We start from the raw sequence: 26,406 nt of genomic DNA, 5'->3' as shown, positions 1-26,406 counted from the left end.
GACTAGGGAATGGGTCAGTTTCTACTCAAAAAGGGCCCATGATAGGAATATATCCATATTTCCCCCACTAACTATGATGAGGCCCAGACTGCCCAGAGAACCTTACCCAGAGAAACCAACCCCAACCCAGAAGAGGTGCCCACAGGAACAGCTCTGCCCAAGAGACCCATGTTAGCTAAATGCTACCTTGAACAGCATCATCGAAACTACCAACATGAAATTGACCCAACTCTGGGAGGCAGTGGAAGACAGGAGGGCCTGGCGTGCTCTGGTCCATGGGGTCACAAAGAGTTGGATACAACTAAACAATAACAACAACAACAACAACCAGCTCTTGCTGAGGTCAGTGCTGATAACTTGGTCCCACTCACAGACATTGGGCAACAGTGGGCTAAAGACAGAAACTGAGCCTTCAGAGGGACAGGAGGCAATGGGGAGGAGGGGACTTGAGGTGATTCAAAGATAGCTCTGAGCCTGAGTGGGCCATGGACTCCTAGCCCAATGAAATACCCACGTAGCCTAATGAAGAACCGTAATAAAGTCTGGAATTCGTGTCCAACAAATCATTTCCAGCATCCCACCCTTTAGGCAGAACCAGCAGAAGGTACACTAACAAAGGCACAGTAAAGAATTTGTTCATTGGTTCACTTGCAAGGGAAAGAGGTAATGAAGTACTGTGCATTTTGTGCAAAGACTATTGTATTGGTATTACATACTCCCATTGAAGGTCAAAGCATCACAGCCGCCCTGCCTCCTGACAGGATCTTTTTGGAAGAACATTAATTCCTGAGTTTTTCTTTGATCCAAAGTGTTCTGTTTCTGTGAGGTTCTTGTGCTGCTCTTCATCTACAATATAGGCTGAGTGTCTGTCAAAAGTCAGGGGGTTCTAACTCTGGACCAGCATCAGAAGGAACACAAAGACCCACACGCATACCTGACAGAGGAGTAAATAGTTCTTAGTTTGTTTAAGTATTGCCTCCCTCTCAAAACAAAGGCCGAAAAGTCCACCATTTCCCTCAGGAGTCCAAAACTGAACTTCAGGTTTGCCGGCAATGGCTCCAAAACACAAGTGTGTGTTTTCTTCACTAGGCAGCGAATCAAATTCAATTCAATTGTTGATGAACGTTCTTAGCATCTTTATTTGAGTGTGTCTGAAGATAAGGACAGAGGAAGAAACCTTTTATTGCTCTCTTCTTCCCAGTCCGAAACATCCCCCCTCCCACCTTCTCTCTCTCTTTCTCAGCTTCCTCTAGAGAAAAGCCGTTCTCATCTTCTTGGTTGCGGCAAGAGTTGGCCTCTGACCCACGCCAGACACGAGAAAGGTGTCTGCCCTGAAAGACAAGCTTGTGTTGAGCAGCCGAATGAATAAAGCCATGGGAGAAGAAGCGGGCGGGGGGAGATGTTTTATCCAAAACACATGTTTTTGCCACTATTCTAGTTATCTGGAATATTTCCTGCATGTTTGTCACTATGGCAACTGACCCAGCATGAAAGACCTATTTACTAGGCCCTAGGACAAGAAACAGCCATGTGTTGTCAATTTTACAGCTCTCCCCCCCACACACACACACCCCGTCTCTTCTACCCACCACTACCACTACCTCCGGCAGCACCACACCGTCTCCCCGCTGCATTCCCGGATGGTACGAAGTCTAACCCCCCCCCCCCAAGACAAGAGCCGTCCCTCCTGCGCACATCATTCCCGAGTAATTTTGTTTTCTCCTGGAGTGAGGTTTTCTTGGCTCTGTGTGGAAAGCAACCGGGCAAGGAGCCATGGTGGGACGGGGGGGTAGGTGGGTGGGTGGGTTTGACTTTGAAGGGAACATTAAGAAAAGTGTCTGGTGCCTCAGAGGCGTGATTTGAACAGGAGAGACTCCAGGAGTGGACAGGAGTTTACTGACAGAGCAAGAGGTAAGTGACCACTTCAGCTTTGGGAAGGGGGGGGAACCCAGCCTGTTCATGGAGAGTGAATTCCTCCCTCACAGGACATACACACCTTTTTCTCCTCACCTTCTTCCATCGGATTCCTCAGGTACATGCACACAGCGGCCAATTCGAGGGGAAAGGTTGTTGCTTCCCTTTGCCACCTCCTCCCTCCATCTCTCTCTGTGAACCGAGCAGGCTGCCGACAAGCAAAATCTCTAGGAAAATATTTGCTCTGAGAACGGCTTGGGCTCCGGGAGAGGGACTGGACTGAGCTGGCTCTTGTGCTGCTATTTAGAAGAGCAAAAGGGGATACATTCACGAGGCAGCGTCTCCATCTTCCTGTAGAGCCCCTTCCCACGGGCAACCGAGGGAGACAGGAGCAAAGGATGGGACTCTCTCGGAAGGCGCTGAGAGCCCAGAATTCATTCTGTCCTTATTCAGATAGTCAAACCTTCCTCATGCTTCTTTTGCGAGCAACACGCACAGATCTGCTCGGCGAGGGAAGTCCTCGGAAGACTAGGGCATTTGGTGCTACAAGGAAAGTGTCCTTTGCTGGACTGCACCAAGCATCGGTCTGAATTTAGGAGGTAAAGAGTCTTCTACCCAATGAAGAGGGAGTCTTCCTAGGGCACATCTGCAGCTTGAAGTCAGCAGGTGCACTCCCCTTGGGTACAGCGGTAATTAAAAACAGTCCAGGTAATCCACTTGAATTAATTATCTTAATAAAACACAAATGTCCTCCCCTCCCAATATCCCTTTCCTGGACAAATTAGTGTGTGTGTGGAGATGAGGGGAAGAGGATCTAATCCTTCTTTGAATAGATAGGGCACCATCCTGCTCAAAGACTCATCCTGTTGAGACTCGTGAGAGGCTGCTGGTTTCAGTGGGATTCGGGATAAGCTATGTTCTTAGGGGATAGAGGGCAGTATTATGTTTTTTTTCTGTATCGAGCTGACACACGTTATTTCAGTAGCATTGGCATGTCAGCTACAGGTAAGCAAACAAGGAAGCAAGCAAACAAACAAAAGTGCTATGGGAGGAGAAGCCAACAGCATCCTAAAACTATTCCATCTCATGCTTATTAAAGAAGGTATTTCACCTTTACAGCTATGGGCCTTCCTATATTTAGGCTTCTTCACCAATCAAATTGGAAGCATTATTTGTGAATTTTGAGATTTGGGTTTGTGTGTGGTCTTTCATCCCACCATACAAAGTACACATCTGCATAGTAATATGATTATATTGAATCTGTCTATAAATGTATCTATCTGTGTATCTATTACCTTTAGTATGTGCCATGCCTGGTTTTCTGCAGAAACATCTGTTTAACACTGAAGCATGGATCTCAGCATTTATATTTAAAAATAACAAGTTTAGAAGATAATTATGCAGGATACACATTGCCGCCTCCCCCAGCGAGCTGGATACTCATTTTACCAACCCCAGGAGGATGGAAAGCTGAGTGAACCTTGAGCCGCTACCTGGGATTGAACCCTGAGTCATGAGCACAATTTTGGCTACAGTACAGCAGTTTACTCACGTGCCACTAGATTCTTGTCCTCAGGGAAATGTTTGAAATTGACGAGAGCTTTGTCTTTCTTTCATATCATGAGTACTTCTCCCTATTCATGGACCCCAACAGTTCATCATTGACCCCCTCCAGCCAAAGACTGGAAAAATCACTTTTGTGTGCCCCAGATCCCCAGGGAGTTCAACAAATGTAACTTTTCTAAGTTGTCTTGTGCTGTCATAATGCTGCTTTTAAAATGACCCGTGTTCTTCAAAAGATCGAAAACAGGGCCCTCGACAAAACGTGCTAACTGAACACTATTATAGTATAGTAATGGGCAAGTAATTACCAAAAACAAAAGACCCATCATTCACATGATTTATGTTGAACACATATTTATTTATTTTATTTTATTTATTTTATTTATATCCCGCCTATCTAGTCGATAGACCACTCTAGGCGGCTTACAACATGGGGTAACACTATAAAAACAAAAGAGTTACATAATAGAAAACTTTCAACCGTTGGGTTAAAACATTAGGAAAGAAAAGAGAAGGGGATCGGAATTAATTAGGAGGGAAGGCCTGCCGAAACATCAATGTTTTTAATTGCTTTTTGAAAATACCGAGCGAGTCTTTTTATTTGGCATACACCATGAATGCTAGAACTGGGTGATGAGTCTCCAAGAATCCATCTGGGACAAGCTGCTTAACTGACCTGATATGTGACCTCATTTCTTGGTTTCTGGCATATTATACCAAGGCTGGGAAAAGTGGAACTCCACACATGTTGTGAAACTGCAACACCAATCTGTCTTAGACAGTGCAGTCAATAATGTGAACGCCACTTGTTCCTTATCCCTGCATTATACAAAGGTAGAAAAGGCCTATACTTTACCCAGTAGTGAATAGTTAGTTGGACTGTGTTACTTGGCCTGCGGTGTAGATGTTTGTATTTTTAGTGGGGACTTTTAGTGGGTGGGGAGTGTTTGGGGAATTTTATGTGTGTGCATGTGTCTGGTCTCTGGGTGTCTGTGAATTTCATTGTATGGGTATACTGTGTATATACTTACAATGAAAATCAATCAATCAATCAATCAATCAATATACAAAGGTAGAAAAGGCATATACATTACCCAGGCTTCATGCTCTGGAGAGGACATTCCTCAATACAGAGCACGTTACCATGGTCTCTCGGGACTGAAGGATGCCTATGATACTTCATGAAGGCTTCTGGAAGCAGGATGTCCCTGTTTTTTTGTGGGGGGGAGAACTAGGGGGATTTCAAAACTGAGTGTGCTGCCCATGGTGTGAGGTATACAGTTCATACTCCTGATGTAAACAACATGTCAGTGGCCACACCTTAAAAAAACCACCAACCAAACACAGATAGTAAGTGAATGGCTGGATAGCCTAGTGGTGTAGGTGTCTGGCTGCAGAGCCAAAGGTTGGGACTTCGGTTTCCCACTGTGCCTCCCTGGCAGGGGCTGGACTTGATGATATATAAGGTCCCTTCCAGCTTTACAGTTCTAAGATGATTATTATAAAACAGTCAGGTGGACAGACCAAGGATTTGGTCCGGTAAGGACAATTTCTTGTCTTCCTTCATTCGCCACCAATGCTTTGGGCCTTAACCACTCATTGACTAAAATCTTGTTGCAACTGGAGTAGGTCCATTGAGCCGATAGCACTTACAGAGGAGTTGACTCACCAAATCCCCACTGACTCAATGGGACAACCCTAATTGTGATGTACTGTGCAACACCACAGGACTTCATCCAGTGCTTTCTCTGCCTTCACGTCAGACAATTTGACCTTGCATTCACATCCCAAGACAGATGTTTCAGCCATCGTGTTTCCATCTCTCCAAGGGCATTGTACTCAAACTGAAACATCATGTTTTCAGAGTGTTGTGGGACAGACAGAAAATCAAAAATGAAACTGGATTCCCCCATCTGAATGTGGCTACGCAGCAGTTCTCATCATCCTACTCACTCAGCCAGAGGTGGATAGGGATGTGCCCGTTTGTGGGTTAGGTTGGGTGTTTTTTTTGGACTACAAATCCCATCTGACTGACAGACACCTAAATGTTGCAGGTACGCTTCATGGTAGCATAGATCTGGCTCTGCCTTGCTTCCTGTTCAAAAAGAAGATTGCTCTGCTACTTGCTGGAAGCTTATTTTTTGAACAGGAAGCTATTCAGAGCTAGGTCAGAAAGCCTTCTACTTTACGCCTTTCTTCTAGGTGAGCCTTATGTTCTCTGCAGGTACCAGTCTGTTAAGCAGGATTTCCAGAGTGGAAAACTCTGGGGTTTGTAGTCAAAAAGAAAAAAAAAGAATAGCCCGTCCCTAGTGGTGAAGCCATATGATGGATTTTGCAGTCCAGCAATTATTGAGCAGTTGCATGTTTTCATTCCTAATGCAGAGAATTTAAGCCATGGCACCTGTGCCAAGAAAATGAATTATATTATTATTATTATTATTATTATTATTATTATTATTATTATTATTATTATTATTATTATTATTATTATTATTATTATTACTACTACTACTACTACTACTACTACTACTACTACTACTACTACTACTACTACTACTACTACTACTACTACTACAGTCGTGCCCCGCTTAATGATTACCCCGTATAACAATGAATCCGCTTCACAACAATGTTTTTGCAATCGCAAAATGATGTTTTAATGGGTTTTTTTCGCTTTGCGACGATCGGTTCCCTGCTTCGGGAACCGATTCTTCGCATTACGGCGATCAACACAGCTGACAATCGGGTTTTCAAAATTGGCGCCGGCTGCTCAAAATGGCTCCCCACTGCTGTTTTGGACGGATTCCTCGCTATACAGGCACCGCAAATGGCCACCCCTATGGAGGATCTTTGCTGGACACTGAGTTATTCAGCCCATTGGAATGCATTGAACGGTTTTCAATGCGTTTCAATGGGCTTTTTTATTTCACTTTATGACGTTTTTGCTCTACAGTGATTTCGCTGGAACAAATTAACATCGTCAAGCAAGGCACCACTGTACTATTATTACTATTACTATTACTATTACTATTACTATTACTATTACTATTACTATTACTATTACTATTACTATTACTATTACTATTACTATTACTATTACTACTATTATAGACTTTTTTTGCCAGCATTGACAATCCCTCAATTTCCTGAAATACTGCAGTACCATCAGAAACACCAGAATTAAAGTCGTAATTGCAAGTGAACCCCAGTTCCATCAACCAGGAGGGCATACCAGGTCAGCCCCGTGGTTCTTCCTGGCCTGTAGATTATTAGTATTATATATAGCTGGGCTCCTTGTTTGAAGAAAAGAATTCTTTCATATGGATATGAAATGAATGTTTCCATACCTTTGGTCCAAACAATACCTCCCACCCATCCCCTGAAAGCAAAGTAATGGCAAGAACATTCATTCTGGCATGTGAACGACATGGCAACAGCAGAGTGGAGTGCCATGTGCCAAGTAAAATACCTCCTGACATTCCCTTAGAAAAATAAATGCCCAAGTTTCCTTGCAATATGAAATAACTGGAATATTAAAAACAAACAGAGGCCCAGTCAGAGGGTGGGAAGAAAAAAGAGCAATCTTCACAAAGCAGACATTTTACACAGAGAGACATACACCATTGCCAAGAAAGTGTCGGGGATTTTTGTCCATGGGCGCGTCAGCCTTGTTCCGTAGGAGAAGAGTTAGAAGAGAAAGGCTGCTACTGGCACTAGCCAATAGGTCCTCATGACATGAGGGCAATTGTCACCTCCCATGGCATTTCAGCTACAGTACTTGCAAGCCGCAAGCCAGTTCGCACAGCTAGTGCTTGGGTACTCTTCAGTAACCCTGTGTGAGGCCTTTAGAAAATGTGGGGAGGACTCAAAATATCTTGATGCTGAGGAAGTGGGGACAGCACACGTCTTTCCACAGAGAGACTTAGTTAGTCCATGCCTACCATTTTAGACTGGCCAGGTAATTTCTCACCTCAAGGCATAAAATCCCTTGAGCGTCATCGTTCCCTGTGATTAAATAGACAACAATACAGCAATTTCCTGTCTTTTCATGACATTCAAAATTTGTCTATCTCAGGTGGCTAACACATTGCGCCTAATACGAGGGGGTGCTGATAAGTATTGAGCCTTTCCCCCCCCCAAAAAAAAAATTGAGCTAGGAAGCTATAAATTGCAGGGTGTATTGGCCAATTTGCCCAAATAGATACACTACTAGAGCCAAGGACCTCAGTTCAAGTTCAGGAAAGTTTTTTTGTGTTATAACTCACAAAATCCCTCAACCAGCATGACCATTGGCTTTATTTGCTAGGGAAGCTGTAGATTTGGACATTTCTGGGTTCTTTGTGATTCTTATTAGTCACCAAACGCCATCTAGATATATAGTGTGAATGTAAATCCCATCATCTCTCACTTGTTGGCCACCTTTGCTAGGGCTGATGGAAGCTGCAGTCCGATGACATTTTGGGTGACCGCACATCTCCCTACTCTGTCATAGCTGTTTCCCAGTTCCAGGCACTCTTCTATTCCACTCCAGATGTTTTCAGCCAGCTCCCAGGAGCATCAGGTAGCATGGCCAAAGGCTACAGATTCCAAGAACTGAAGTGGAAAACCTCTGGAGAACCAAAGGTTAAGAACCAGTGGATTAAGGAATGGTAAAGCAAAGAGGGGTGCAGAAGGGTTCTGCCATGCAAACCTTTCATTCTTAAAAAATGGGTGTCGTTCCTCGTTTGGTACAGAATGAAGGCAGCCTAGATTTGAATAAGGAAGTCTCCTGCTGTAGGGTAATTTGATCCTCCCTCTTCCTCTAGAAAATATGCAAATGACTACCTGCACTTCATAAGCCTTGGAAGAGATTTGTCCCTTCCCTTTCGCAAGATATAGATATCGTATCTAAAGGTAAGCCTGCCCTTTGTTTCATAGCAGCTGTGGCATGTGCCCATGACCGGTATGCCCAGACACCCAGGGCCTTGTTTATAATAACAGTGTGATATGTATAGTAAGAGCAGCCTATAAAAGGCAATGCACGCTGATGGTTGTAGAGGAAAAATGTAAACATGCAGCTCAAGGTTAGAGGCATACATGCTAGGCTCGAATGAAACTCACTTGTGAGATAGTAACAGGATTGAGACTAGATGAAGCCTGACACAGAGGCAGTTTGAGGAGACCCACGCCTGTGAAAAATATATACAGTATTTGCAATATGGCAATACAGTGGTGCCTCGCACAGCGAGGTTAATCCGTTCCGAATTAACCCTCGCTGTGTGAAAGCATCGTTGAACGGAACGTAAAAACCCATTGGAACGCATTAAACACGGTTTAATGCGGCCTCGTAGAGCGAATTCATCGCTCTACGAGGCGCCCGTTGTGCGTGGCACCACTGTAGTAGGATTTGAGATGTCATTTCTTGTTCCGTCCTTTTGGAATATTGCTCTGAAAAGCAACAGTCTTTAAGAAATTCCACTGTTCTGCTGGTGGTTTTTATTCCGGAAATTTTCAATGCCACAACAATGAGCCTTATTCTTGAGCATCTCAGCATTTCTGAAGAGAGAGCTGAAAAAAATCATATCTATATATATATGGATTTCCTTCAGCTTCTCACCTGAATGAGGTTCTGAAGGACCCCTTGCAACCAAATCATAGCTGTACACAGAATGCAGGCTGCAATATTATTTAATTTATTTATTTATTTATTTATTTATTTATTTATTTATTTATTTATTTATTTATTTATTTATTTACCCCACCTTTCTCTTTATAAAGGACCCAAAGTGGCTTACATCATTAAAAAGGCAATATTTAAATGCTAAAAGCAGTAAGTATACAAACATTTTTAAAGCCTCAAACAAGTATTATACTAAAAACGGAAAATAAAGCCAATACTGAAAACAAGTTTAAATGCAAGAAGATAGAACAAGGCAGCTAGTCACTAAGGGAAAGCCTGCCTGAAGAGAAAGGTCTTTGTCTGCCTGTGGAAGGACAGCAAAGATGGGGCCAGGCTGGCTTCCGGTGGGAGGGCATTCCAGAACCCACCTCTCTAAGAAAGAGGACGAAAAGGACACCTATTTGCATAATGGTGTGTTGACAATTTGCATTCTGTGTGCTAATTTTGTGTGTACCGATGCAAACTTAATTTTTATAATTTAAACAGGATTGTGAAACATCTTACCTGAGTGGGGAAGACTGAGGTCAGGTTACCTTTGTGCCCACTCAATCTGCTAGCCAGGTGCTGCTCACTATAGAAGGGCAACATTAGGGCCCGCGATTCCTCTCTTTATCATTAGAGATGGGCACAAATCAGAAAAACAGTGATTTGACAAATCACAAATTACGAATTTATGCATTTTTCTGATTAATCAATGATTCAATTTGTCAATTCATTTCTTAACTTTCAAACCCTATAAAATGCCTCCCAAACAGCCAGAGACACCAAATTCGTACAGAAGCTTCCCCTGATTTTCCTCTACAAGCTCTACATGTTTGGTGAAATTTGGATTTCAGACATCTGAGTTATACATCCACAAGGATGCCCACCCCCGAAGAATGTTCCTCTCCAAGCACCTAGAGACACCAAATTTGTAATGAAGCTTCCTGTGGTTGTGCTTTACAACTCCTCCATGATTGGTAAAGATTGAGTTCCAGACATTCAAGTTATCACCCACAAAGGGGTCCCCCCAGGAAAGTGCCCTTCAGCAGCAGGCTTGGGGTAACCCAATCTTCACCAATCCTGGAGGGATTGTAGAAGAGAGTCAGTAGAAGTTTCTCTATCATTTTGGTATCTCTAGGTAACTGGGAGAACTTTCCTGGGGGCTCTCTTTGTGGATGTATAACTTGGACATTTGAAACCCAGTATTCACTAAATATCACCAAGCCAACAAAAGTCCGAATAGTCAAAGCTATGGTTTTCCCTGTAGTTATGTATGGAAATGAGAGCTGGACCATCAAGAAGGCTGACCGCCTTCTTGATGAATTGATGCTTTTGAATTGTGGTGCTGAGGAGACTCTTGAGAGTCCCCTGGACTGCAAGGAGAACAAACCTATCCATTCTAAAGGAAATCAACCCTGAGTGCTCACTGGAAGGACAGATCCTGAAGCTGAGGCTCCAATACTTTGGCCATCTCATGAGAAGAGAAGACTCCCTGGAAAAGACCCTGATGTTGGGAAAGTGTGAAGGCAAGAGGAGAAGGGGACGACAGAGGACGAGATGGTTGGACAGTGTCATCGAAGCAACCAACATGAATTTGACCGAACTCCGGGAGGCAGTGGAAGACAGGAGGGCCTGGCGTACTCTGGTCCATGGGGTCACAAAGAGTCAGACACGACTAAACAACAACAAATTCACTAAACATAGAGGGATTGTAGAGGACTGTCAGCAGAAGCGTCCCTGCAGTTTTGATATCCCTAAATGCCTGGGGGATGGCATTTTATAGCCCAATGAATCAACAAATTTAAAAAAAATCACTAAAATTCATTTGTTTCGTGTTCGTTGGGGGCATTGATTCATACGAATACAAATTGATGAATTGGTGATTTTTGAATGAATTTGATGATTCATTTTTTAATTCGTGCCCATCTCTATTTACAGCGCTTTATTATTAAAGCCAATTTTCCCTGAACAGCCAGCCGCTCAAAAAAGAGGATGCCTTCACAAAAAGCACAGTCCTATCATGGTCCTTCAAACAGAAAATTGTCCTCTGGAGAAAGAAAACATGTGGACACCCTACTAGAAACATCTCAGAATCATGGACACACAGAGAATGCCATGTCCTTTTGGCTAACTAACAAATCTGTAGGATTTTCCACCAGAATACTGGACACTAAGGGCTTTTGCTAACTTTTGCTCCAGAAATTCTCTTTCCAATACCAAAAATGAGCCCATTTCCGAAAAGTGGAGTCCAACTCTAGATGGTGTTAGAAAATTTATTCTGAAGATGAATTAATATAGCAATATGCTGAAGCTACCCATGGCTGACCAGTGGCAGCATAACACTCTGATAGGATGATGACCCCAGGGCATCGTCCTATCATGGCTCAGTTGTCAATGGCCTCACTGGGACATCAGGTTGATTCTGCTTATAATCAGTCACCTTCCAGGCTGTGCTCTAAGACCAGTGTTCACTGCACAGGTGTCCAGCCAGAGTGTCTGCAATGGGATCTCATCTTCGGATTGACAGCCATGTGGCCCAGAGTAGCATCTGCCACTGTTCATGAGCTGAGAGTGCCATGTGCAGCCCTTAGGCGATCTGCAAGGTCAGAACCCTGACCTCCAAAGACTGAAGCCCCCCAGCCTGGAATGTGTTTCCACAGCAACTTGTTGGGGTTGGGTTTGGATTCCCCCCACCCACCCCCACCTCCGCTCACTTATCAAGGGGACAGTTTCTGTTTTGGCAGCTAACGGAGCAGCCTGGGAGTGTAACTGGATCCACAGCTGGAATTAAAGTAATGGCCTGGCTTGTTTAAGAAGTTTGATGGATGGGAAACCCCTTGGGGTGAGTGGAGGAGAAGGAGGCTCAAGGCTGAATCTTAGGAGCTGGTGCTGAAAGCAGAAGGACACCTGTCCTCATTGCTTGGAAGGCCTCCTTCTAATGTAAGTCCCTTCTGGGCTGTTTGTGGTTCGGTGGGTGGTTAGATGCTAACTGGAGAGATCTGTGGAATGGCAAAGCTGAGCTGTTTGCTTTCGGGCAGAGTCCTTGTTCACTGTTTGATTTCGCCTTTCAAGTGGCAAATGAGGTTGTGTTGTGGGAGATGTAGGCAAACATGGATCCAGATAAAAGGAAAGTGGCTATCGTTTGTCCACATAGCAGAAGGAACTGAAACTAGAGCATTTCATATTTCTTCTCAGGATCTTTCCAGTTAATGAATGTTTAAAATATGGAGCTCAGAACTTTAGAAAGCTACTCTTTCAGTTTATAACCCACCCACACCAATCCCACATCCAGCATGGCCACAGAGAGCAAGGCCCAGATATTCTGGGGGCAAAAGTCTAAAGGGCAACTTCCCCACACTCCTTGTGCACTGTATGAAACATAACTCCAGCCCACCTGTAAGTTTTCAAAAACCATTTACTTTTCCTTGTATGAACAAGTCTTGGGATGCTCATCATGTTGTTGTTTAGTTGTTTAGTCGTGTCCGACTCTTTGTGACCCCATGGACCACAGCACGCTAGGTCCTCCTGTCTTCCACTGCCTCCCAGAGTTGGGTCAAATTCATGTTGGTAGCTTCCATGACACTGTCCAACCATCTCGTCCTCTCCTGTCCCCTTCTCCTCTTGCCTTCACACTTTCCCAACATCAGAGTCTTTTCCAGGGAGTCTTCTCTTCTCATGAAACGGCCAAAGTATTGGAGCCTCAGCTTCAGGATCTGTCCTTCCAGTGAGCACTCAGGGTTGATTTCCTGCAAAATGGATAGGTTTGTTCTCCTTGCAGTCCAGGGGACTCTCAAGAGTCTCCTCCAGCACCACAGTTCAAAACTACGCTCATCATAGTTTCAGAAAACTGTTGTGTTTCTCCAGGTCTCCATGGATAGTGACACTACTTTTAAGGCCTTTTAAAAGAATACTCATTCTCAGCCCCACGTAAATAATTCCAGATGAATCCAAGCTTGTGTAATAAGAAAATGTGGACTTTTCTGCCCCCGTGAATTTGGTTTCTTTCCCATACTGCAAGCCTCTTGGTCTGTTTGCCATGTCCAACCCATCTTTTAGGATGTTGTGGGAAAGTTTTGCTCTTCCATGGGAAAATCCACAGAGAACTTTGCTCCCCTGGTGTTACGTTTGGGGCACTTAGTCCTGCTTCCCATGGAGCTAGGGTGGCTAGGTGGGGAGGAGGGCTTGCAGCAGCTGCTCTACGGGCTCACATGCAAACGTCTTGCTGCAGGAAACAAGCCCTGGGTATGGGCACATAGAACAACAGTGGTGGGATTTGCATACATCATGGACTCTAAGAAGGCCCGTGATGTGTTTGTCAGGCCGCGTTAGGGATGATGCAGGCCTCAGCCATTGTCTGCCCATAAGCACTTTTCAATATCTGAAATCATTTTTCCCCCTTGGTTATTCTTAGAGGCAAGTGGAAGCCACTCATTCCAAGGCCTCCAGCTGTGTAGCCAAAGAGGTTTTCATTCCTTTCAGAAACAAGGCAGAGCCCTTTCTGTGAAGGGAAAGGGTTTTCCTGTGGGAAGAAAGGTTGTGCCAGGGTACATACATATCTGTGACAGGACTCTGGATCTTCCCTCAACAGGTTTGGTGTCATACTCATCTCGGGTTCCTCAAACGAGTTGATTTCCTTTACATCTAGGCAGCTGAAGGAAGTCTGTAATGTAGAGGTGGGCAGGCTTCAGGCTTGTGTAGATGTTGTTTCAGGTAAGAGTGTCTAAGATCCATCGCTTGCACCCAGGTGCAAAACAATAGATGGGAATGATGGAGGTGGGGAGGGGACTCAAGGGTTGAAGCTATGGCTTGCCCTATTATTAGGGAAACTGAGGCAGCGGGAAACTGCTACTCATGAATCATTCCATATACTTTGCGACGGTTGTCTTTTTATTGGCAGGGATGGGCAGAGGTTTCTATGAGATGTTCTGCCTTGTGTGCCGAAATAATTTTGTTGGCTTTTTGGTAGTATCCACTGTCTTCATGCAAGTACGTGGAGCACCATATACTTTTCCAACTCAGGCGGCAAAATATCATGGGACTTTGTTTGATAAAGACTGTTTTCCTGCAACATTTGACACGCTGGAACCTGCATCTGCATAAGCAAGCACCATTATATACCTGACATTCTTTAGATTAGAGATTCTAATACAACAATCTCAAACCAAAATAGATCAGTTAATAAAAGCTGGTCAGTATTCAGATGGTACCACTTTTTTTTTCTTTTCTTGCTGCTCAAAGATTGACCTTTTGCCTTTCACAGCTGAGATGGCCTTCACACTAACATTAAACTATGTACTTTAAAAGTTTTCTATTTTTTGCAGTGACAGACATGGAATTTGGGGAGATAATAGACTGTGAAGAAGACAGTAAACCTGCCAAGTGTCAGGTATCTAGTTTAAGGTAGCTAAGAACCTTTCAGCTTTTCTTTTCCCCCACCCCAGATATAAGAGGATGAAGTAGTTTGTGTATCATCTGATTCCGTTTGTGCTCTGGCCAGAAAATCGGTTGTAAATTCATGTTCCTTTCGCAGGAATGAAATCTGGCCACACCAATGTGAATTTGGTTAGTAATTCAGGGTTTGCCTGATTCTGACTGTGTATGATTAACACCACTCCTGGAAATCTTTGGAATTTGCCTCCACTTTCCATATCACATCGCACTTTTTATATTTTGCTGAAACGGATTCGTATTCCCCTCCGGAATACATACACATGCACGAGCGCCCTCATAGCTGTGGTTCATGTTCTGGGTGCTTCCAAAACAAAATCACATCAAAATATTTCTAATCCATCTGCGTCAGGCTATAACGTCGCTTCCTGCTTGGCGGATTGCGAAATGGAACGACTCGTGTTTGATTGAACCCTAGGCATTTTCATAAGGCTGAGCGTTAACATTAAACAGAACCAGATTCCATCGCCTCTTCCTTAACTGAAGTCTCCAAAACCTGATTTCCCTCAGCCACCAGCTGTTGCAGCTGGACAGGGGCTTTGTCGGACAAAGAACGGAGATGGTTTTCAGCAAAGGGAGGCCACAGGCCTGGGTCTGTGACAGTCAGCAGAAATCCATCTTCTGCTGAGCAATGTCGGAGCCAAAGAGACAATAAGCAACCCAGGTGTGCTGGGGAAGAGCTGGGGGCTTAGAAAGGCCTAGGGTAATGAGGTTTTGTTGCCATGGTGACCAAGGAGCAAACATGGCTCCAGGAGTTCTGGACACAGAGATGTTGCAGGCAAGGAACAGCTTCTTAAGAAACATTCTTTTTAAACGTGGGGGTGGCCTTTTTGGCAGCGCATTGTGCCTTTTGAGCAAACATTTCACTGCTCTCCCGTGTCACTTTCACTGATTCCCCCCCCCCTTCATAAACAAAGAGGCAAAGTTTCTACAACTTTGTTTGGCATGTGTCCTTTGCTGTGTTAAACGCCACATCCACAGAAAATGAAGCCAAATTGTACTGGGACATTGCCTGGAGCTGAGAGCATGCTAGCATACTACCAGTTCCACAAGGACAATATCACTCACTGTCAATCTTTATTGTACGGTCACAGACTCAGTACAACAATGTCACTTAGTTCAGACTTTGGAAGCTGAGAGTAAGATTGTTACAGTCTGGGATTCCCCCCCCCCCCTCATGGTCTTGAGTGGCCACCATCCCTCCTCCTCCCCCCCCCCCAAATAAAACCACTGAGAAAAATATAAAACCATTAAAGTGCATTTGCGCAGGCAGTGGAAGAACATGGTGGTCACTAGCTACTGGTTGAAGGAAAGAGAATCAGTTCTGTTTGCTTGCATATGCCCTGAATATTTTGAAGAGATCTGAAAGAAAACAGAGAAAACATAGTTGTTGCCCAGGAAACATTTTAAAAAGGATATATTCTTCCAATTAGTAATAAAATGCCTGTGCGTCCCTCCCATTCACCACTTGTGAATCTGGTGGCAAATGAAGGGGGTTATTTTGTTTCAGTCCTACATCCCCACCCCACCCCATGGTAAATCTGTGCTTTTAAGTGCATGAAAGAAATTCAACAGGTGATGCTTTTCTTTGGCATGAATATGCACTGAGGCAGGCTTTTGTCCTGCAGATCATAAAAAGCTATGGAGCTACACCAGAAAATAGAGAAGAATGAAAGTTCACAGTCCAGAGCAATACTGGTCGGGTAGGATTATTTGGGCATCTAATATTCAACTGATTACTTGCTTATACTAATATCCTGATTTTCCTTCATTGAGCTCAAGTACCGGGTTGCAGACTTAGGTGAGATAACCCTGGCCTCTCCCCTCAGCTTGCCAATAACACACATCAACGTGGAGTCAACAACTTTATTGCAGAAAGAGTGATAGATAGAAGATACAAGGCCACACCTTGGTTGGTTGCAGCAGAACAGTACTGGCCCAGTATAAGGTCCAGCAGCAAGTGACCTGTTTGCCAGCTGAGGCAACCCTCCCAGAGCATCAACGGGCAACCAAGAATGGTAGATCCAATGTGTGTCACCTGGGCACAAGACCAGTAACCACTGCTTCCTGTTGTTGGGGCCTGAGATGGCCCTCCTGAGTGAGACATGCCCCACCCCACCCCCGTGGGCCTGAGCAATTCCCAGAGTGACCCTATAGTTTTGAACCATCTGATGCACAGCTGATCATCCAACCAGAGATGCAGGCCTCAGTGAGAGCTGGCCACGTGCTTCCCTGCCCAATACATGATGCTGTGTCCAAATAGCCAGACCAATTTCATTCCTCCTATAAGTGAATTATAAGTTATTACTCATGTTAGGCAAGGGCTGATGTACATATTATAGACTGATGGACAGCATCCCCCCCACTGCCCGTTCCCTCTTGGGGGCAGGGAGGGAAGCCAAGTTCCACCACAGCTGTAGATGCCCCAATTTTAAATGAATTGCACACCAAATTCACCCACTGGCAGCGAAAATTTGGCCAGCCTTGCCCTTAAAATTGGAGCAAGCTGAAAAGGAGATGACTGTCCACGTGAATACAAAGGAGACCCTTGCGGGTAAATTGGGCTGCCAAGAATGTGGCCATTGCCTGGGCTGGGCAAACCAATTGGTTAATTGCTCCGCGCAATGATATGGGGTGCCCTTCTGGTCAGTTCTGAACCTCTACAAAAACATCTCCACAGGGTCACCTTCCATAGACACACCTTTCACCTGCAAAGCCCTATCCATCCTGTCCCATTTAGAGTTGGCTACCAACTCACTCTCTGATGGCAGAAAGTGAGAAAGTGAGGAGGAATTAAAGAACCTTGTAATGAGGGTGAAAGAGGAGAGTGCAAATAACGGCCTGAAACTCAACATCAAAAAAACAAAGATCATGGCCACTGGTCCCATCACCTCCTGGGAAATTGAAGGGGAAGATATGGAGGCAGTGACAGAATTTACTTTCTTGGGCTCCATGATCACTGCAGATGGAGACAGCAGCCCTGAAATTAAAAGATGCCTGCTTCTTGGGAGGAAAGCAATGACAAACCTTAACAGCATCTTAAAAAGCAGAGACATCACCTTGCCAACAAAAGTCCGAATAGTCAAAGCTATGGTTTTTCCAGTAGCGATGTATGGAAGTGAGAGCTGGTCCATAAAGAAAGCAGGCCGCCGAAGAATTGATGCCTTTGAATTGTGGTGCTGGAGGAGATTCCTGAGAGTCCCCTGGACTGCAAGGAGAACAATTTGAAGGAAATCAACCCTGAGTGCTCACTGGAAGGACATATCCTGAAGCTGAGGCTCCAATACTTTGGCTATCTCACGAGAAGAGAAGACTCCCTGGAAAAGATCTTGATGTTGGGAAAGTGTGAAGGCAAGAGGAGAAGGGGATGACAGAGGATGGGATGGCTGGACAGTGTCTGTGAAGCAACCAATATGAAATTGACCCAACTCCAGGAGGCAGTGGAAGACAGGAAGGCCTGGCATGCTCTGGTCCATGGGGTCACGAAGAGTCGGACACGACTAAACGACTAAACGATCAACTCACTCAAGTTCAGAGTGTCAAACACAAGGACAAAAATGCCTGGAAAGGGCGTCACAGCAGATATTTGCAAGGCTCAGGAGGAGCCTGGCCAGTAGCTGATATGCGATGGGTCTGCTCTGCAGCAATCATCCTTGCATGGCATAATCTGCCACCGCCCTTCCAACCCTTCCAGCAGTCTCTGCACCTGGAAATGTGTGGGCGGCAATGAAATGTGTGCAGTGTCTGAAGTGCACTAAGAGATTACAGCAAACAAGGCTGAATAGCTCAGTGAGTTGGAGCACCTGGGGTTGTGGGAGAAGAGCCAGCCAGTGTGGACGGATGTGCAAGTTAAACGATCCCAGGCCGCCCCCAGAAAAGGGAACAGTACACGATTTCTGAGTGCACATGCCTAGAAAACTCAGAGGCTGAAACGACACACTTGAACTTGACCAGTGTCACTGTGTTCCTACTTGAGTTCCTACTCCAGTCCTCTGAAGAGGCTGGCCACAGAGACTGGCGAAACGCTAGGAAGAACAACCTTCAGAACACGGCCACAGAGCCCGAAAAACCCACAACAACCATGGGGTCACATCTGTTTGCAGCTAGTCCGCACCCATTAGGCATCCTACAGTCTCGAAAGACTATGGTAACATGCTCTGTATGGAGGACTTGGAACAGCGCCTAGTGTGGCTAAGAAGGCCAATTCGAGAGTGACAATCTCTTCCACACTGAAGACAAATCCAATCTGTCCCCTGTCCGGCTCCCTGGTTTTGCTGCTTTTGTGACTTCCTCTTTGCCTCAGCCTGCAGGACAAGGGTCTCTTCAAATTGGGAGAGGCCGTGATGCAGTGCCTGCCTCCAGGCTGAATGCTCAGATGTCAGGGTTTCCCATCTGTTGAGGTCTATTCCTAAGGCCTTCAGATCTCGCTTGCAGATGTCCTTGTATCGCAATTGTGGTCTCCCTCTGGGGCGATTTCCCTGCGGTAATTCTCCATAGAGGAGATCCTTTGGAATCCGACCATCAGCCATTCTCACAACGTGCCCGAGCCAACGTAGACGTCACTGTTTCAGTAATGTATTCATGCTGAAAATTCCAGCTCGTTCTAGGACTACTCTGTTTGGAACTTTGTCCTGCCAGGTGATACCAAAAATCCGTCAGAGGCAACGCATATGGAAGGTGTTCAGCTTCCTCTCCTGCCGTGCACAAAGGTCCAGGACTCACTGCAGTACAGGAGTGTGCTTAGGACACAGGCTCTATAGACCTGGATCTTCGTATGAAGACCAAAAAGATGGCTGACTGGTTCGAAGCCCATTCAGAGGAGTTAATGCCATCCATCGAGGATAAGAGAAGAGCTCTAGCAGCATACAAAATCCGCACCCAGTTTATTGCAAAAGTGTAGTTCCAGGAGAGACCCCATAAATTAGAATCAACTAGATGGCACACAATTATTACTATAATTGGGGTCTTCCTCTACCTATGTCATGAGACTTTCCCACAAATACATCCAGAATGAGAGGAGCTTTCTTGTTCCCTTTACTCCTTGGAAATAGATGAAAAGTTAAAATGGTTTCGGAGGACACTTTGTATGACCAACCATTATTTACTGTCTTTAACCATTCTTTGGTTTCTGCTGCTTCTGCTATACATGGCTGTGTTCTGTACTTCTACAATTGTTTGGTTTTGCTTTAGCAGTGAATTCCATTTTCATGGTAACCTGGTTGCGGATTTTAATGGGTGGAAAGGTAGGGAGTGCATGTTTTATATTGCCAAAACAAAGTAGTAAAAAAAAAAATGTCCACTGGAAATTGGCACAGGCCACTTCTTAAAAAATCTGCAGAAAACCATTGATTCTTAATAGAAATTGACCTGAGCAATTTTACATTGATTCCAGTCCGTCTCCTATGGAATGCAGACTGTTTAGGTTTTCCCATTATTTAATATTATACTTTAAACATTTTCAGTTATTGCCTTCTATCAGCTCTTGGTTTGACTGTTTTTCATTTCTTTAATAACTTTTTTTGAAGAGTGGAAAGTCTGCCACTTTCCGTCCTCCATGTTAGGCAGAAGGTGGATTAATTTGGAAAGTTTAATGAAATTTGTTCAGCTATTTTATGGGTCGTTTTCAAAAGGTAATTCTTCCCATTGTAGAAAGAAACCATTCAGACTCTTTTATGTAGAGCTAAGAGTGTGATTGGACAGGGAAATAGCTCACATCTTAGACCACTTGTAGCACAGTCCTATGTGAGCTATTTCCAAGCAATCATACAAAATATGGGCAACAACAATATACCAATTCAGCAACAGAGCCACTATTTTTAGGGGCTAGATTGGAGTGATTCCTGAATTGATGGAAGCATTGCTTTAAGGGCGATCACTCCCTGCAAAATGACACTTTCCACTACATTCTCTACATTGAGCAGTTACCATAATTTTAAGAAAACTGTCTATCATCACGGGGGCTGAGAGGGAGAGAGCTGCATGAAGATTTTTCTTGTGTTCTGTTTGTCAGAAATTAGGAATTCACTTGGTCTTATTTGCAAAGAAAGACAATGCTGTTTCGCATCCAGATATTTTGGATTTGCCAACAGGATAAAAGGTGTGTGTGCATGCACACTTATTTTTTCATAATCAACTAAGACATTGGCTTAGCCTTAATGCTTTTCTGAATTTCTAACTGAACAAATCTCATTAGTATTCAGTAGTTTTGACACTCACTAGATCTCTTCAGATGTGATAGGTAAGGTAAAGGTTCCCCTTGACAATTTGTCCAGTCGTGTCCGACTCTAGGGGGCGGTGCTCATCCCCGTTTCCAAGCCATAGAGCCAGTGTTTGTCTGAAGACAGTTTCCATGGTCACGTGGCCAGCGTGACTAGACACGGAACGCTATTACCTTCCCACCGTGGTGGTACCTATTTATCTGCTTGCATTTTTACATGCTTTCGAACTGCTAGTTTGGCAGGAGCTGGGACAAGCGACAGGAGCTCACTCCATCTTGTGGATTCGATCTTACGACTGCTGACCTTGCAGCACAGAGTCTTACAGAAGCAGTAAGGGTGTACTTAGTTTTTCACACATGGCTTCTCCATTTTGGCTTCATTTTTGTTAAATAAACCATAACATGGTGTAATATGTCATGTGGTGATGCTCATGTGAAATTGTATTTACCTAATTTTCTGACCTGCTAAAAACCAAATGTTTTGATATGTAAACCCATAGCATTTAAAGAGGGTGTACTTTGTTTTTCACATATGCTGGGGCACATGGCTCATATTTTTAAATGATGGGACCTAAAAGGGAGGTTAGGGATTCCATCTGCTGACTGTACGCTCAGTTAACCACAAAATATATATTAATAATTCCAGTTTTCTAGATTTTGTGCAGAGACCAAATATCCATTTAATGTTACAGAAGTACTGTATGTATGTTTGCTGATTTCAACTGATCTTCCAATAATTAAATCTTTGATCGCATCTTTGATGCACCAGTAAATAGCAGTTGGCTACAATGTCAGCTGAATACCAAAGTTTGGAAGTGTCTGGGTTTTGCACTACAATGGCCAGAATCCTGCCAGAGCAGTTGTAGTCCAAACGGGTATGTTCCCAAATTCTGGGGAAAGTATATTGGTGAGCATATTCAAACCTCTCTGCCTTGCCTCTCACACTTTTCTAGTTCTGAATAATGTTCCCAAACCACTGAAGCTGGGCAGATGTGGGAATATTCAGGAGACCGGAGTTGGCATATTTAGCTGGGCCTAAGGCCCTAGATTACATTAATCCAGTTATCTGTATAAAGTGAGGAGACAGTAAGGAAATTGTCCCTATTTCTATTCCTGGAGGAGTGGAGAGAGATTTCGTTTGAAGACAGTTCTTAATTTCCTGCCTCTTATGCTTCAAAGCTGGGGGATGCCTTAGGGAGTTACATGGGGCTGCTCTATTGCAAAGGCTCAGGAAGCTGAGCTGCTGGGGAAAAGTGACAGCTGCAACATGAACATGATGGCTGCTTTTCAAATGAGGTAAATTACTGGCAAGGGGGTGTTGCCCGGTTGATAATTTAGGTTAAAAATGCAGAAGGACAGCTCCATTCAAGGCAGAAAAAAAAAATTAGCACACTGCTAAAGGCAAATACAGATGTTGAGCTGCTTCTGAGGCTTTGCTCTGATGAAGGAATGCACAGATGGCTTTCTTTCACTACGAAGAGGGTGGCCATGCCTTCTACTTTCCAGAAAACCATCTCCCATTGAAAGGTTTGAAAGGCTGTCCAAGCCAAGTCTGGTTGGAAGACAAGTGGCTGTGCAAAGAGAGAGCAGTGGACTTGACGTTGTCCACCAACCAACATAGAAGATGTTCTGCTCTTGACACGGAAGGACATGTGTCATGGTTCCTACCTCTAGGTGCACAACTTCCTTCATCGCTCTGGGCATTCCAAGCCAAGAGATGCTACATGAAGTTTTTGCATGCATGGTCTTCCCACTCCACATTCATAGCAGCTAAGAAATTACTGGAGGAAAATGCCTCTTTCTCTTCCCAATGAAGAGAAAGCAGCACTGGAGAACTTCAGGTAGACCAACCTAGACCATCACCAGTACGTGTCTGCTTGGAACATCCCACTCAGATGTTGACATTTTAACTTGCCATTAGAGGTGGCAAGTCTCAGGGTGCTGGCTGAAATATCGGGGAACTGTTGCAGTTCTTTAGGTCTCTAGGGAAATCTGAGTGAGCAGTGCTGGAAGAGGAGAATGCAGTGGTGCCTCGCTTGACGACATTAATTCGTTCCAGCGAAATTACTGTAGAGAGAAAACGTCGTAAAGCGAAATAAAAAAGGCCATTGAAATGCATTGAAAACAATTCAATGCGTTCCAATGGGCTGAATATCTGCTCGTCCAGCGAATATCCTCCATACGGTGGCCATTTTCAGGTGCCTGTCTTGTGAAAAATGCCTCCTAAAAACAGCGGGGAGCCATTTTGAGCAGCTGGTGGCCATTTTAAAAACCCAACAATCAGCTGTTTTGATCGTCGTAATGTGAAGAATCGGTTCCCAAAGCAGGGAACCAATCATCACAAAGCAAAAAAAAAAAAAATTGTGATCGCAAAAACATCGTCGTGAAGCAGATTCGTCATTATACGGGGTAATTGTTAAGCGGGGCACAACTGTGTTTGTTTTTATTGTGTTTGGCGGCGCACATGCTTGAACACCCATCTACACCCTAATGCCAACTAGAGCCAATACTCAGTAGCTTAGGGTGAAGACATTTCAATTAGGAAAGTGTACTGCCTTGGACATATCTAGGAGCACTAACTAAATCAGGGACAATCAAGCTTTGGTCCTGAAATCTCAAGGGATGGGAAGTTGCTGAGCTGGCAACCCTACTTACCATGGCAAGTGTATCATGAGAGTCTGGTGGATACAATAGACTCCAGTTTTCTTCCCAATCTTGGATTTTCCCAGTCTTGGGCAGGGAGTATCCCTGCAACTATGTAATGGCTCCGACCTCCTCTCTAACTGTGAGATTGGGAGGAAGACTAAAGGCTCTCAAGCATTAAAAATAATAATAATAATAATAAGAGGGGGGGTTCCCTGCCCACTGCTCTAGCATGATGCCCTAAGTCTCTTGCTTATGTGGTGTCATGGCCAAGCTAGAAAGCTGGGTAACTGAGATGGACACAAACCAGAGAAACAATGAGTCCATCTGGTTTGTGGTTTGTGGCTAATCACAACCCTCCACAAACTCCCAGGAAAATAAATCAGTCAGTGGTTCTTTTTTGCAGTTCATGCTAGAGAGGAACCTATATGCTCCTGCCCTCCTACCCCCTGCCTGTCCCCTTCCCACTACCCCCATTGCCTCCTGACCCAGTCCTGCCATCCCCTGCTCCTCCTCCATTGCCGTCATCCTCTGAGGCAGGGGCCCCAACTTCTCTTCCTGGAGCGGGACCTGTGGCTTCACCGGCCCCTCCGTTGATAGGCGGGAATATGTACAGAGGCAGCAGGCCAGCACTCTGCCCATGGGCCAGCTTATCAGCACAAAAAGCTGCAGATCTGTCTCCCTGGGAGGAGGAGGTGGTGACAGGGGTGGCAGGACCTGGTAGGGAGGCCATGGGGCAATGGAAAGAGGGTGGAGGAGCAACCCCTTTTGCGGAACAAAATGAAGTATCAAGGTGGGTGGGAAGGTTGGTGCTTCGTTTCATTTTGGCAAAACAGGATCCCCAAACTTGTTCATTAAATGAACCATGAACCATCCCGATCTAGAGCATGATTCAGTTCGTGCCCATCTCTCCTGTGTAACTCCCTTGCTCACAGGAAAGTAAAACAGGGGATTCCCTGGGCCGTGCTTGACTGAGGCTTCCCAGATGTTTCAGCCCCTCAGTCGCCTTCTTGTTGTGGGCCCCTCCCTCCTTCGGGTCCCTTCTTTCCACCCCACTGTAACACTCAGCTTCCTTTTTTCCCTTAATTGGCCAAATTGCTGCCCAGCTGCTAACATGAGCTCTAGCAGTTTTTCTTAACCACCGGCCACCATGCTGTCAAATAAACATCTGGCCATCAGGCACCCCTGAGCAAAAAATCTTCATTGAGTTAAGAAACATTTTTCAACCGTCTGTCCTCACAGGGTTTTCTTTCTGCCCTCTCTCCCAAGTTACCACTCAGGAGGACCTTTTATGAGATGTGAGCGATTCCCCCCACATGGAGAGTTTGTGTGTGCAGGATCTCCTCCGGGGAGAAATGCCATTTAAAGGGTACACAAAGCCAGGATGGCAACTTATGCCTCACAAGCCTCACCCCCCCCCAAAAAAAACATGCACCATCAAAAAAAAGAAAAGGGGGAAAGTCAACCCTGATTTACATAACATCCCATGCAGCAATGCAGGTGAAATGATGTGAACCAAGTAATGCCATGCTTCTCATTGGAATACCTCTGAGCAGAACGGGAAAAGCAGTCACCGTCATCTGTGTGCCTCCTGAGTCTGTTGTCCAAAAGCTCGTTGTGGATGGAAAACTCCAGGGTGCTTACAGTTGCTTATCTTTAAACTAAATTTGGACTGGACATTCAGATTGCTCTCTGTAAAAAAAGCCATCCCCCGTACCCCACTCATTCTTGCCTCCCATTTGGGCCTATTTGGTGGAACCGGACGACGTATTCCGAAGGTGCTCATCTTATACAGCAAGTCTGCCCTGCCTTGCCCCAGTCTTCCACTTTGTTATCTTTCAACTACCCCTTAATTCTTTGTACAAACTGGTCAATTTTATTTTATCTTTACATCTCAAGGCATACTTCTGGTCACCCGGCCCAGTGTTCTCTGCCTTTCAGCTCCCCTGGGAAAGCTCCTGCCTTGATCTCTTTAGACCAAAGTGGTAATTGCTGATAATAGTCTAATAGTAAGCATTTCAGGTCAAGGTTAGGGATATAATTATGGCAAAGCATTCACACCCCTTTACTTGTTGTTCTAGATAGGGAAACCTTGGAAATGGAGGGGGATCGAACACTAAGAGAGGCCCCTTTTCCTGACCTTATGTAAACTGCTGACTCTCAGGTCACACTTGTGCAAACAGAACCTCTTTATTTGTTTTATTTTATTTTAAAAATTAATTACGGTGTAGTTTAAGCATAGTGAACTGCAGGGAAGTAAAAAAACTATCAGTCACAGAGATCTGGCTGAATCAGGCTTCTAGTACAAAAGTGTAGTCATGCATTAGGAATCAATGTGCCATATTTTTCTGTGTATAAGACTATACTTTTGTCTAAAATCTTTAGAATAAAAATTGAGGGTCGTCTTATACACGGAAGTAAGCTGAGGAGAGAACAAAAATAAGTGGAAGGGAAAGCAGGGATGAAAGTGATCCTGCAGGGCTTTGATTCCTTTTCCCCTTATACTTGTTAAGTCCCACTTAGATATCTGACTTTTGGGTTAGAAAAGTGGGGGGGGGGACGTCTTATACATGGGGGTGTCTTATACACAGGAAAAATATGGTACGTTGCTCACAATGGGCAGAGTTTCCATTTCTGCTTTCCTCATCTGCCTACAGATGGAGGGCAACAAGCTTGATGAGGAGATCCACCACTATCCATAGACAAATCTCCATGTACACAAGGATTCTGATTTTCCACCAATTTCTGTTGTGTATACAGCAGGGCTGTGCACAGATCCCCCGTTCAATCTGATTTGGAACCTATCCCAGTTTGGACTAGAGAGATTTGGCCCCCATTTCATTCTATTTGTGTCCAGATCTGCAATGCAAGCCTCCCATTGACTTGCATTGGAATATTAAAAGGGTATTGTATTTGTTTTTCTACTGATGTACATGAAATTCAGAGATATGGCAGACTTTAAAAACAGAAGTAACCTTAA

The 26,406-nt window shown here is 44.6% G+C and overlaps 1 protein-coding gene across 2 annotated transcripts in view; it reads left to right on the top strand.

Annotated features, from left to right (window-relative positions):
- The first annotated feature begins 1,715 nt into the window (after nt 1-1,715).
- Nucleotides 1,716-26,406, top strand: part of CDON (cell adhesion associated, oncogene regulated) — a 134,110-nt gene continuing 109,419 nt past the window's right edge. The window contains exons 1-2 of one of the 2 annotated variants that reach the window (XM_078379804.1): nt 1,855-1,911; nt 8,283-8,370. The gene's annotated coding sequence lies outside the window, so the exon portion shown is untranslated. Of the gene's footprint in view, nt 1,912-8,282; nt 8,371-26,406 lie in introns of both variants that reach the window. The other variant, XM_072978902.2, reaches the window with a different exon arrangement.

The sequence above is a fragment of the Pogona vitticeps genome, chromosome 8 (genome assembly GCF_051106095.1).
Source record: "Pogona vitticeps strain Pit_001003342236 chromosome 8, PviZW2.1, whole genome shotgun sequence".
Classification (NCBI taxonomy): Eukaryota; Metazoa; Chordata; class Lepidosauria; order Squamata; family Agamidae; genus Pogona; species Pogona vitticeps.
The sequence above is the reverse complement of the archived record's forward strand: the minus strand, read 5'-3'. Positions and strand labels throughout refer to the sequence as shown.